Below are 13,159 nucleotides of genomic sequence, written 5' to 3'. Positions count from 1 at the left end.
ACTTGTCCAAAAGATACGTTTAAAGGATCACAATTAGATAGATCTCTGGCTGAAGCAATCTGAATGACCGCTAAATAAAATGAGAAATATGGATTCTTGTGTATTTGTTGGCTATTATGTAATGATCATCTGGATTTTTATAGCTCTGATATGTTTACAGTTAGAATAGGGATGAGTGACAGTGCCCTTTACAGATGTTACTGAACCTTAAGTTCCAACATACCAATTAGCTAGGCAGTCTGGGACTGAAGGAGCTGTAATTCAGCAATGTCCTGAGGTCAAACATTCCAAATCCATGAAAATGTTAACATAGGTGAAAATCTTTGAATTCTTGAAAATGCAATAAATATCTTTAGCATTTTTAAAGGAAGATGTTACCTTTCCAAGACATTCTCATATTATTCTGCAAAATTATCTGTTGCTCCCCTGACTTACCACATCTAATGGAATTCTAAACAGTCTAAAATAAAAAAAAGGATTATTTCACGATAGCCCTAGATATTTATGCCTCTGATCATCACTGAAGAAGTGGCAATTAATATTATGTACTCTGAAATTGCCCTGGTGACAGAGATTTGCTACAAAGGCATACATTCCACCAAACGCAGAGCCTGGACAAAGACTTATTGCCAAGGGAAAAAAAGATGAATTATCCCTTTTTTCATATTCAAAAGTATGACAATCATTTTTGGAAGAACTAGGGGAGAAGCAGATTCAAGACCACAATCAGCCCTGGGATATGCATACCTATTATATATTTTACTGTGCAGCAGTCCTGTAATTTAAGATTGGTCACTCAGGACCAAACTATCTATTTTACAAGGAAACCTGTGACAAAAAAATTAGGATTTTTGCATGGATACCTGCATAACTGCACTAAACAGAGAATGTGTACTATTAGTTTTTGCAATATTTGTATCATCTAATTGGAAAGAGGGGTAACCAAATACTATAAAAGCAAAGCAAAGACAATGCAATGCAATGCAAAATATATTAAACAGAAGTGAAGAAGTCAGCAGCCATGATAGTTCAATAATACAGTAAATCAAAGAAAACATTGTAGGCATGATTTTTTCAGCTTTGCTGAAAAAAAAACAGATTTGTTTTTTACTGGCCCAGAGGAGAAAGAAAATAGGTATGTCATAAAAATATTTCTGTGAACTATTTATGGAAATAATGCCCACTGTTTCTGCCTATTCCCAGCAGCCGAAGACAGGGAAAATTCAGGAGATTTATGGTAAGCTATATGGCTCATAAAACTAACTGCAAAGACTGTATCATCACCCTCTTGTGTGAAGCCCACTCAGATTTTTTTTCTTACAAAAATTGTCTGTCCCCTTGCTTTGAAAATATCCCAAGGAAAGGGGAAATGAAGGTTCTGGGTCATTGAAGCACACTGGAATCTTTGCAGCAGGGTTGATATACTCATGAGCTACCTTATTAATGCCTTAACTGTTGCAGATTCTAGAAATGTTCCATGCGTTCCCTCAATGGAAAGGCTTAATTCCTCTCCAGCAAATCCCAGAATTTCCAGATTGACCTACTCATGACTTCATTGCTTTATCCCTTGAAACTGTTAGTGTCTAACAAAAATGACAGATTTCCAGCCTCTTTGTCAATTGGAGCCAAATTAAAAAAAAAAAAGTCAAAAGCCATATGCAGAAATATTCAGTCACAGAGTTCTCCCGATTCTTACTTGTGTTTTTCAGTACAATACATGGCAATTTAAAGCCAGAACTCATGCAGGAGATGGTTCAAACAGCCATATACCAATAGCAGTAGCGGTCATTCTGGATCCAGGCAATGTTATCCATTCTGCAAATTCACTGCAACAGCCCACACAGTATCCGACAGCAGGAGAATATGCAGCAATCCCCATAAGCATCTGAAATAATTTTGCTAGACAATACTTGGCTATTTCTCTGGCGTTATAGACCTACAGTTTCCAGCATTACTGCTGCTAAGGCTTTAAGCTATGCTTGGTTGGATTTGGCATCTCTATTCTGCTGCTAGAACTCCAGCTGGCTGCTTTGCAGTCTTAATACCCAGAGCTCCTCAAAAAAGGAAGAGAAACCTCAAAACCATTGTATATGGAGTATTGAAGAATAGCCGCAACAAAACCTAGGATCGTTGGTGCCAAACACAAACAGGCAAGAGAGGGGAGAGCCTATCTATCCTGCTTGGCATTTTGGAGATAAATCTATCTCCACAGACAGAGTGGCTAATCTGCAGAGATTGTGGCTCTCCATGACTTTAGCTAGATCCAGTTGTAGTCCATTTGTTCATAGCTATGGCCGTTAAAAAAAAAAAAAACCCACATATCTGAATCTAAATCAAGATTCACTTGAGGCAGGCTGAATATTAGGTGGCCCTTCTGCATGTGAAAAGATTTCTGGAAAGATTCCGTACTTGTCACGAGATACCTGACTTCTTCAGTTGAATTTGATAGGCAAATTCAGAAGAGATGCTTCCAGGAAAGAGATTTAGATATATCCCCAAATCAACTTTGTTTAGTCCCCAAATAAAGATACAGGAAACCTGCATGATTGCCATTGTTTTGAGAGCTGCTGCCACGGCAGCTTGACTATTTAGACAGATTGGATTTAAATATAACAGATGGCTACAATTACATGCTTGGAACCTTTTTGTGTCTAGAATGCTGAGGAAAGCACAATAAAATAAACATTTTTTCCCCAATGAATTTGTCTAGTTTTAATGTACGTTAAATCCAAGACATTTATGAACAAAGCACAAAGTACCATTTATGGAAATAGACTGCAGATAACTGGCAGTTTGGTGATTCGTGTAGTTTGATGTGACTGTTAACATTTAGTGACTCGGTTTTATTTTTGTTTATTTATTTATTTATTAAATGTACCTATGTGCTGCTCATCTTGTCTACAGGCAACAAGTTAAAATGCTAAATAATGATTTTTAAAATAATGATTTTCAACCTGTGCTCTGAAAATCACTGGTGATCCTATAGGGAAGGGCCTAGTGTAGGGAGCCCCCCCAAATACAACCAACCTTGAGAGATAACTAAATAATACAAGCTTTTGGCACTCTGGCTCAAATTCTCTCAAAATATTTGACAAAAATAACAGATTTACATAAATCTGGCAATCTTGTGGCATTTCAGCCATTTAAGTTTCTTTTATTTTTTTTAAAAAAATGGGTCTAGTCACATTGCCACACATTTTTTTATGTGACAGTCTCCAAAAGCTTTAGATTATTATAGTAATGACCTATAGATCTGTAATGATCTACATTACTATACTGTTATTATAATAATGATCTATAGAAAGTTGGCGATTACTCTTTTAAAAGAATAATTCAATTAAGAATATTGTCCAGTTTTAATTGATACTCTTTGCTTTCCATAAGAGGTAAAGAATTTGATTGTTCCTCAGTCACATCTTTTTTTTTTCTATTTTGAGAATAGGGGAAACCCCCCCCCCCAGAATGATATTTTTCTAATGTTTCACATCATGCAATCAATTTGTGTCAAAATCTCATTTCTATTCAGATAGATAGCAGAACCTAGCTGCCTGGGTTAATCTCAAAAAAAGAAGATAGGAAAATCTCAAATTGTGGGATGAACAGGGAACATTTTTAAAAACTCAAGACAATGACAAAAGCAAACCTTATGGTACTATTGCCAATACAAGTATATATAATATATAATCTCCACAAAGTCACCAGAAATCAAAAGATTATCTGCCATGAATATTCACACTGGGACAATGTAGAAATGTAAGGTTTCACTAGTTTACCCTTGGGCAAAACGTGGCTTGCATCTAATCTAAAAAAAGATCCAGGGAATTTAAAAGCTGCTTTACAATTTTTATTATCCTTGTAAATATGTTTTCCTGCATTTTCTTGTTGTTTAATTAAGACAGAAATTTGTTTTGAAGAGTTAAAAACAAATTAATGAATTTTAAAATAATAAAATGAATTTTAATGCGGAGAAAACCACTGGCAGGAAAAATCAAAGGTACAAGTACAGATTAGGTAAGACCTGGCTCAAAAACAGTAACTGTGAAAGGGACCTTCGAATCCTAGTGGGCGATCACTTGACTATGAGCAAGCAGTGTGCAGCAGCAGCCAAAAAAGCTAATACAATCCTGGATTGTATAAATAGAGGCATAGAATCAAGATCATACAAAGTATTAGTACCGCTTTATAAAACCCTAGTAAGACCACACCTGGAATACTGCAACCAATTTTGGTCACCATACTATAAAAAAGATGCTGAGACCTTGGAAAAAGTTCAGAGAAGAGCAACTAAAATGATCAAAGGTGTGAAGACTAAAACATATGAAGAACGGCTGCAGGACTTGGGTTTGGCTAGTCTAAAGAAAAGAAGAAACAGGGGCAACCTGATAGCAGTATTCCAGTATTTGAGGGGCTGCCACAAAGAAGACGGTGTCAAACGATTCTCCAAAGCACCAGAGGGCAAGACAAGAAACAATGGTTGGAAACTAACCAAAGAGAGAAGCAACCTGGAATTAAGGAGAAACTTCCTAACAGTGAGGACAATTAACCGTTGGAACAGTTGTCTTCAGAAATCGTGGGTGCTCCATCACTGAAGGTTTTTAAGAAGAGACTAGACAGTCACTTGTCTGAAATAGCATAGGTTCTCTTGCTCAAGCAGGGGGCTGGACTAGAAGTCCTCCAAGGTTCCTTCCAGCTCTATTCTATTCTAGATTAGGATTCCTAAAAATAATTTAACTTCTCCTGGCATGGATGAAGAAAAAAAACTTCTGCAAGAGACTGTTTCTCATAACAGTGGGATTGCTCTTCCCATGCCTTAAGAGTTGCAGTGAGCATCCATTTGGGACAAAATCCAAAACACACACCCAAACTGCCTACTTTGGAGGAGAAGACTCTTTTCAAGAGTCCTTGGGTCTTTTTCAAAAAGATCTAAAGGGAAGTAAACTGATCCCAAAACAGTAGGCTGCTTCAGATTTGCTTGACTGCTAATTGTTGTTGTTGTTGTTGTTTATTTTTTGCAAGCCTATACTTGATACATTTTCCCCAAGGAGATGCAATACAGAAATTCATGTTGCAATGGACATCTCTACCTTCCAATGAGTCCTTTTCTAGGACTCACCAATCAGTGTTTCCCTGAATAATTTTAGAATAACATGTCAAAAACATTTCAGGGTTTTCCAGAGTTTTGCTAGACCTCTCTCTTACATCCATAATTCACAAACAATTTGAGTTTGGATTAAGATTTTCTTTCTTTTTTTACTTGCATTGTATAGATGTATTCATCCCATTCCACAGAATTGCTTTCTCAAAATGCTTTCATAAAATCCAGACCTTAGCTCCTATTGAATTATTTTTCCTATTTTTTTTATATTTGTCTTTTAAAATTATGTAAGTCGCTGCCTCTCCACTTACTACCCAACCTAGGCCGATTCCTTGTATCAAATGTGTCCACCAGCTTGCTACAAACTTTATTAACATAAAACTTTTATACCCCACTAATGATCTCCACCTTCCCTCAAGAATGATGCTGTTGTCCTTATTTACAGGGCGCAAGGCACATTACAGGCAGGGATTTGTGTATCCCCCTGGCTTCATTTCATTGCCTCTCACTGTTATAATCCAGTAATCACTCTCATTAAGTGTGATGGGACTGCCAGGGAAGAGGCAAGTTTTGACAGGTGGTTAAACTGACAAGTTTAGCTGTTTAATTTTTTTTTACTCTGTTTCTGTACAAGTTTGTGCAGGTACATAGCTGCTGCCAATTGACAGTCAAGCTCCATTTGGACTAGAATAGGGGTCTCCAAACTTGGCCACTTTAAGACTAATGGATTTCAACTCCAAGAATTCCTCTGTCAACTATGCTAGTTGGGAAATTCGGAGAGTTGAAGTCCACAAGTCTTAAGATGGCCAAGTTTGGAGACCCCTGGAGTAAAATATGGAGTCCCGCAAGGGCAGTAGTAAATTTGTAGGCAAATTTCACTCAGGTCTTTCTACTTGTTTTGTTTTATTGTCTTGTACTGCAGAAGCCTAAGAGTGCAAAATATTGAAGAACAACAATACAAGAGGCAGAATGAAAACCAGAACAATTTCTATCAATTTGTAAACATGTTTCCTTGTTCCACTAAAAAAAAGTACACTGAAACTTTGAAATCCATAAAGCAAAGTCCTACAATTCTTATCTTGAATCTAAACTGTAGGAAAGAACATGTTCAGACACTAGATTGAAGCATCTTGGTATCTGGAGCACAGAATTGTATTCCAAAATTGTTTTTCCCTTGTATTTTCACTGTAGGGAAGGCTAAACAAAGAATGGATTCTGTTTGGGTTTTTTTGGTTTTGGGTTTTTTTTTTATCTAAATAAGTCATAATAAATTTATCTTTGCTTGCTCAAGGACTTTGGGAAAAGAGATTAGTTTTTTTTTTTTAATTTAGCCAGCTAACTTGTGTGCTATTCCTGGAAACAACTTTAAGCTTTTCAGTTCCTCTAATTAAGTCTAAATGTCTATGGATACTATCGCCGTGAGACAATTAAATCTACTAACTTGGCAGATGTGATGGTGTCTCCACAGACGCTATTCGTTTTAATTTTTATATTCTTTTCAGAGGTTGATTACTTATTAGGGGGAGAAGACCTTGGGGAATTGAATAAAGTTCTGAACTTATTCCCAGCATTATCAGAAGTCATTAACAAAAGAGAGATACAGTTTTGGTTTCCTTTGTTCTCCTTCTAAGTTAAACCAGTAAGCATGCACTTGATTTATTGGATCAGCTTTTAAGAAAACACCTCAGTTTGTTGAGCTACTTCTGTTTTAGCCTCCCGGAGAGAGTTGCATTTCTTGCTAGTATCCAGAAGAAAATCAGAAGGCGATTCCATGCAACCAGTCCTACATCACTAGTCCCACCTGATACTATGGTTTCCTAAATGGCAATGTCGTGGAAGAAAATGCTACTAGGATTGTTAAATATGTTGTAGAATTGTCAAATACTAGAATGTTACAAGTAATCAAACTCAGATCTAAGGTATTATTGATAAAGGATTAGGGAAGAGATTTTTCTCTGTTTTTATATTTCTAGTCATGTTTTTATTCTAGGCTTCAGAAAGTTTGTGCTAACTTATTGGTTTTATATACCAGCTATAGGTAAACAATTAAATGGGAGAATTACTAATCAGTGCCAAATGTACAAATTGTCACCTCTACAACGAACCTGGTTGCAGCCATTTTTTTCATTCTAGGTTGCCACAAAAAGGGTGAGGAGGAGATGGTATTTCTAGTAATCTAAAGATGAACAACTCTTGTGAGAACCAAGGTTGTTCCCATGCCAGAGGGACGGAGGAGGATTGTTAAGTCAGAAAGCCCACCAAGGTGTTCTATTAGGTAGCCTGAATAGAGGGGTGGGAATTGTTACATTATATTATTTTGATTCTTGAAGGGAAAGTTTAAATCTGGTTTCACTTTTGAACATGCCAATATTATGTATCCAATAAACATGTTCTTTGAGGAACTTTCCTGCCTCGGAGTTCTGAATTATTTGGTCTTATTGATCGGAACCTTGACACAAATGTTTTTTGTTTATTTAAGAGTGGTAATTGTTTGCCTCATACCGATACTATTGCAATACTTCACTATGCAGTTTTAATTTCATCCAATCCAGATAAAAATAATCTGTTGCTCCTAGAAAGCAGCATTTCTGGTCCTCCTAGCTTTAATATTTTTACTTGGCTGAACTAAGCAAAAATAAAACAAGGAAGTTGGTGTGCAACAAAACAAAGTGGCAACCTATAGAATCATCTTTATTTCCAAGAATGCCTCTCAGCCTTATATGTGTCCTATAAACAGTCTTAGGAAATGCGAACAGTGCTTTGTTTGGAAGTGTGTGCCAAACAAATATGGTGGGTTGAGTGGACTGGGTAGAACATGTTAAATAAATAAACAGCTCACTAATTTGCAGAGGGGGGGAGATAGATAGATAGATAGATAGATAGATAGATAGATAGATAGATAGATAGATAGATAGATAGATAGACAGACAGACAGACAGAGACAAACAGACAGATAATATGGTTAATGGCATCCTTTTGTAACCACTGCTATAAATACCCTCAAATTTCAAGTGTCAAACCAATTTCCAAAGGTAGCCAATATAAAATAAGATATTGTTTGAATTTGCTATTAATATCTCATGTGTAGGTATTTTATATTTAAATGGAATTTGATAGGAATCCAAGTTATATTGATTTGAGAATATTCTGGTTTACTTATTAAAACAAAGTAATCAAGATTGAATAAATAGAATAAAGTTCTTTTTTAAAAAAAAATCTTCTTGTGGCAACAATGTTTGGGAGGAGGAGATTAAAAAAGAAGTCAAGATGATGGTTTTGACAGCACAGTCCAAGCCCTGCCCATTTGTACATGCATTCAGTGTTGACACACATCTAAAAGGAGATAAACTTTACTTGATGGAGATGTCATGGAATTATTCCAGGGCTTCAATCACTGCTAGTAGACAACAAAATCAAGACAATGTATTTTTCCCAAAGGTCTTTTGTACTCTTTTTAAACAATTTCCTTAATAAATCACTACTGAGGAATGATATTTCAGTCCAGGAGCTCTGACAGGTGGTGACATGAAATATAAGAATCTTGACATACTTTAGCAATTCAAATGTTCTGATTTTCTCTTGGTATGGTTTTGGATTTGCATCAAGCAAAATTGGCCCATCATCTTGAGTCTGTTAGTATCATTGCTATGGAGAGGGGAAATTATCCCTCCATGCATGTAACATGGTGTTTCAGTCCATTTTGGCATTTTGCCTCTTTGACACGGTAGAAGTAGAATAGAATGAATTTTATTTTTCCCACCAGCCATCAATTTGTGCAGTTCCTCTTTGGAAGTTTTACACATCCTTCTGGGTTTTTAATTATTTACTTAAAAAAATCTTTTTTTAAGTACAAGGTCATGTAATTTTTTTCATTGGCAATTTGGTATTCAGCTTGGCTTTTTCCAGAGGTAACACCAACACACTGAGGTGCTTGGAGTATTGGATTAAACCAGAGAAATGAACGGAGGGGAGCTGCTAAGTTTCCCTTTTTCTCTTTTCCTTTGGGGAGGAAGGAACATGGTAGCCAAAATGTATTTAAATCCAGTAATGTTAATTATTTCAAAAAATCAAGATCAGAAAAGTCCAGTAGAGGTGGCATAATTTTGTTGTTGTTGTTAATTGCAAAGTCGTGTCCGACCCATCGCGACCACATGGACAACGTTCCTCCAGGTCTTCCTGTACTCTACCATCTTCTGGAGTCCATTTAATTTCACACCTACTGCTTCAGTGACTCCATCCAGCCATCTCATTCTCTGTCGTCCCCTTCTTCTATTGCCCTCAATCTTTCCCAGCATCAGGCCCTTCTCCAGTGAGTCCTTCCTTCTCATTAGGTGGCCAAAGTATTTGAGTTTCAACTTCAGGATCTGGCCTTCTAAAGAGCAGTCGAGGTTGATCTCTTCTAGGACTGACTGGTTTGAACGCCTTGCAGTCCAAGGGACTCGCAGGAGTCTTCGATGGCATAGTAATGTTGCATAATTAAACATTTAAGCTATTATCAGTAATACATGCATGATAGACTAATACTAATATTGGTTTTGCCAGCACTGAAAATAGCAATAGCTTCATATACTAGTACATCTGTACTACACAACATGAAATGATAATAAAGACTATTGTATTAAATATAATTAATAATGTATTGTTTAGGTGCTTAAAGTGCATGATTAGAATTGATAAAAAAAACTGCTTGCTATCCCTTAGAATAAATTTTAGGTCTTCTCAAAAGTCAATTCCACTGAGTTCAACTGGATTTACTTCCAGTTAAGTTTATAGGATTTTACTTTTAATCCATGTGAGTGACTGGAATTTTAAAAAACATAAATCAAGCTCTAATTCTAGTCATAAGCATTTTCTGCCATCTAGTGCTAGCTTTGGTGCTTTCTACGCTTGGTTGTTGGCTTGCAGACATTTGCTTGCTTGCAAACCGAACTAAGAGAGCACCAAGGATGTCACAGTTCAACTCTAAGCTATATTCTCTTGAGCTATTAGTGACAACTTTGTTGTAAATTTAATCATCCTTTTTTTGTTTTAATTGTTTGTGTTGTTTTAGAGCAGGGGTCTTCAAACTCGGCCCTTTTATGACTCATGGACTTCAACTCCCAGAATTCCTCAGCCAGGCATGCTGGCTGAGAAATTCTGGGAGTTGAAGTCCATGAGTCATAAAAGGGCCGAGTGTGAAGACCCCTGTTTTAGAGATTCAGTTATTTTCTTTGAAAGCAGAAATGAAAGACATACCATCTATTATTCTGAAAGCATAATAGTTAAGTATCATATCATAATGGCTACTATGGATTTTTAATTTATGGTAGTGATGGGGAGGGAACCAATATGCTTCAGATACAAGAGCCAGTGATGATGTACATATCAAACGCTATAAAAAAGATAATTCACAAGGGATAAATAGCATTACTGTAAGATTGAAAGCACTTTTCATACTTTCAAATTGGTGTGAAAACTGATTTTTAGATCTGATTTTCCCTCAGTAATATGGATTCTCATGTTATTTCAAATCCTCCATACCTATGCAACTTTACCTGTACAATGTCCCTTGTATACATTCTGTTAAGCCACATGAGTTGACATATGTCTGTCAACATGTGAACAGTGGATGATGTCCTAATCCTTGCCTTGATGAATTTAATAAATACATTGAGAGGAAAATCTAGTTAGTGGTCCTATTCACATCAGGATAAGAAGTTTCCCATTTGTTGGGCACATAATCAAAGTTAGAGTCAGTTTCTGCATGAATTCTGAATATCACTAAATATAGCTTGGAACTCACCATAAATACTGGATTTTAACTTGTGTAGCCTACAGTCAGTATGACATAACTGGAAATCATGGAGCTTGAAATGAGACTCACCCAGATGGAAAAAGATTTGGTAAGGCTGTGTTATATATTAAGAACTATGAAGGTAAATTCTCAACCTGAAACTAAATAAAATAGGATTTTGAGGGTAATCGGCTCATGTAAAGCCTGTTTAAGTTTTTTGTTAAAACAGCCAGTCACAAGTAGTAAACCATTTATTCTCCAATGACACTTCCTTGATCCTACATTGTCTGTTGACCATATGCTGAACTCTATATAAGGCAAAAATAAAGACCAGACAAGCTCTTGAAATAAATGTTGATAAATGTCCATCTTGTCCATTGTTATATGAATCATAGCAGTTTTTCCTCTAGAGAGGTCAGATTTCAAACAATTACTTGAGGTTAATGGCAGGTGAATAGTCTGCTAGCCAATTCATGAGATATCTGGTTACTATCTTATTTTGAAAACAGGCAGCTAAAATTGAAATGGCTACTAGTTAAGGAAATGAAGATCAAAAGTAAAAGGCCCATTTCACTATAGACATTAATTTTCTGCTTATCCTAACATGAAAAACCTTTGCGTGCATTTTTTTTTCCTGCTTTAGCTATTTCCTTAGAAACCATTTTGAAAAACATAGAAATTTCAGTGATGTCATTCTTGGTTACATTAATTTACCAGATGCAGCTTTTTACAACATAAATGTCTTCGATTAAGAGTTTTCTTCTGGGATGGCCCAAGAATGCTGGCAACTTAATCTTACAGATCTGTAGGGCAGCTAAGATGGGGATGGCAGCACAAGAGGAATGATTGACTCAGCAGGCCTTGAAGCTCAAAAGATTCACCAGTTTATTTCATAACCTTATGCACCCAGGGCTGATGTCTTAATTCACATGTTAATCTCTTAGAACTAGGATACTAATTCTAACCAGGAGGATTTCCACACAGCAACAAGTTTCATTCCTTGGGTCTTTGAATCATACAGATAGTCCTTGATTTACAACCATTCTTTCAATGACCATTTGAAGTTACAATAGTACTGAAAAAGTGACTTATGACCATTTTTCATGCTTATGACCATTGCAGCATCCCTGAATCAAAATTCAGATGCTTGGCAACAGACATGGATTTATGATGGTTCTAATGTCCTGGGGTCATGTGATCACTCAATGGAGAAGCCAGATTCACTTAAAAAACATGTTACTAACTTAATAACTGCAGTGATTCACTTAACAACTGTGGCAAGAAAAGTATGGGACAAACCTCACTTAGTAACTATCTTCCTTAGCAATGAAAATCTTAGGCTCAATAGTCATCATAAGTTAAGGATTAGCTGTATTTGGAATGGCTAAACATTGTCCCCAGAGCTAATACCTGGAACCCCAGATGAGCTGACTGTTATTTCCTCCAGCTAAAAGTCAAGGAATTTAAAGATTGGCATCTCCTCTCCCCATCTCCATGCTGCTCTCCATCTCTCATGCTGTGTTTTTCCCCATGGCTATTCAAAAAGTCCAAGTTGCCGTAAGGATGAGTAGTTCTCCTTCAGCTTAATTTTAGAAGAGTATTGGGAAGATATCATGGAGAGGATGGGAGATGGATCAGGTAGAGGTTCTCACAGCAAAAAACTACCTGGCCAAATGTTCATCCTGCAAAGGGTCTTCACAGCAATTTTCTTGTCAGAGCAGAATGAGAGGCTGAGCAGCTGTGCTGCCTTAAGGGGACGTGGCATGTGGTCAGAGAACTGATACAAATGTATTTATTGATTCAACACTCCACACACACTCCAAATGATTTTGAGCTGTTTTCCAGAATTAAAAACAATACTACACAAAAACAGCATCTATAAAACAGCCACCGTTTGGGGAACAAAACCATCTAGCCATACCTCTACACATTCATGGGTCCAACCGCTCTTTCACCACCTTAGGCCTGAGGGAAAAGCCAGGTTTTTCAAGACAGGCAAGATGCACACTCTGAGGATCTTGTACAAAGAGGGGCTCTATCCAAACATAAAGATAGGAAAATAGACAAATAAAGAATCTCATTTACAAACATACAGTGAAGAGGGACATAAGTACAGGTAACCCTCGAGGTACGACAGGCCATTTAGCGAACGTTTGAAATTATGACAGAAGCCTTCAAAAATAAATATGGCTCCATTTCGAAGTAACAACGGCTGTAGTAGGCCTGCAGCCGTTCACCCTTACAATCCATCACAGGGTTGCTGCAGTGCCCTCCCATCTCTCTCCCTCATC

The sequence above is a fragment of the Crotalus tigris genome, unplaced genomic scaffold (assembly GCF_016545835.1).
Source record: "Crotalus tigris isolate CLP2741 ecotype Arizona unplaced genomic scaffold, ASM1654583v1 scf7180000023636.1099087, whole genome shotgun sequence".
In the NCBI taxonomy this organism is placed as follows: domain Eukaryota; kingdom Metazoa; phylum Chordata; class Lepidosauria; order Squamata; family Viperidae; genus Crotalus; species Crotalus tigris.
The sequence above is the reverse complement of the archived record's forward strand: the minus strand, read 5'-3'. Positions refer to the sequence as shown.